The sequence below is a fragment of the Bacillus rossius genome (genome assembly GCF_032445375.1).
Source record: "Bacillus rossius redtenbacheri isolate Brsri chromosome 9 unlocalized genomic scaffold, Brsri_v3 Brsri_v3_scf9_2, whole genome shotgun sequence".
Classification (NCBI taxonomy): domain Eukaryota; kingdom Metazoa; phylum Arthropoda; class Insecta; order Phasmatodea; family Bacillidae; genus Bacillus; species Bacillus rossius.
Genome location: NW_026962013.1, coordinates 9,593,301 through 9,595,145, shown reverse-complemented (window position 1 = coordinate 9,595,145; position 1,845 = coordinate 9,593,301).

Below are 1,845 nucleotides of genomic sequence, written 5' to 3'. Positions count from 1 at the left end.
AAAATTATTATTCTAAAAATTTACGAGATTCAGTCCTACCACATGCTTTAAATATATATATTTTTTTAAATTTGAAATCTTTTAATTTTGTCTTAGCCGACATAATTTTCTAATTTGTTTCCTTGTAGCTTGGCCAAAAAACGGTTCTATTCAAAATACAATCAAACAATTTACATTGCATTGGCTTAAATTTGTTTCAAGTTCGTGCATCATTTGTTAGTTAATTGGAACAGTTGTTTGTCTGTGCCATGTGGTTCGTCTGTCTTTCAAAATTGTTTGTAAACACAGTTATTTACTTATGTGAAGTGGAATTTGTTTACATTACGTGCGTAAACTTAGATATTTCGCCCAAATTAAATATTAGCAACTGAAGTATTTTTTAATGTACTCAGGTAGTTGATAAGTTCAATTAAAGTTTTTTATTGACAGTAATGTATTGGATAATTTGTGGTCAGTTTACTTTGCCAGCTTCGTAACATAAAACTAATGATATCTTATTTTTGTACTGTTGGGAAAGGTTTGGAAGATTTTTGTGAATTAGAGCTATCCAAGATAAAGGATTTACAAATTCATGAAGTGATAACAGGGAAGGTATTTTTTAGTTGTAAAGAGCCACCTCGCATTTTACTTTCTCTGAAAACTATTGAACGACTATTTATTTTAGTGTTTAATCACAAACAAATTTTATTCACAATCAATAGCAAGCAAGCTTTGCATAAACTAAAGGCAACAGTTGAAAGTAAGAGTGTTGACTGGAAAATTTGTTTGAAACATTGGCTCGCGTATCAAAAAGTTTCTGATGTAGATTTGGGTTCTGATTTCAGAATTCAGGTTGGTGGTAGTAAAGTTATTTCTGCTAGTGTTGCAAAAAAGCAGCGTGTTAGCTATAGTGAAAACTGTGACGGTAGCGAGAGCATTAGCAGCATTCCCGTTAGGTTTAGAGTATCTTGCAAATGTTCGGGAAATTTCCGAAAAATCTTTCATCCACGGCTACTGGCAAAGGTGATTGGACGCTCATTGGTGAAGACGCAGGCATGGACAGTTGATTTGAGGAATCCAAACCTCGAAATTTATGTTCATGCCGGTGATGAATATTTGACTGTCGGGCTGCCGGTCACAAAGAGACCGCTTTCTGACAGACCATACTTGAAGCACATCAAAGTTCGCTCCACGCTGTGCCATGCAATTTTAATGGCAGTAGGGGACATTGATTCTGCTGACGTGATTTTGGATCCTATGTGCGGTGCAGCGACATTACTAGTGGAAGGAGCTGTCAGTTTTCCATCTGCAACGTTTATTGGTTTGGACATCAGTGCTGCCCAACTGGAAAAAGCAAAAGAGAATGTAATTAGTGCTGCAGTTGGTGATCGAGTACATCTTCTGCATGCAAACGCTGTCGCCCTCCCATTGAACGATGGATGTGTGAGTCGTGTGATATGCGACGTGCCTTTTGGCAACAAGTTTGGCAGCGTGAATCAGGTGAAACGCCTGATGCCGGTTTTTTTGTGCAGTTTGAACAGAGTCCTTTGCAAAGGTGGTAAACTAACATTTCTCATCAGTGACACACTGATAAACTTTATGAGAAATAGTGTTCACAACTTAAACATTTCTTTGCTCGAAAATATCACTGCCAGTTGTATAGGTGACAATCTAAATGTTTGCCAGTGGAAGTCCTTAGAGTGTCATAGCGTGAAACTTGGTGAACTACCGGCAACTATTTGTGTATACGAAAAAGTTGTTAAATGTGATTAGCTAATTTACAGTGGCTATTAATTTATTTTCGTCCACTGATATTTGTGCACTAAATTAGAAATCAATTAGTCTCTGATACATCTCTCTAGTTAA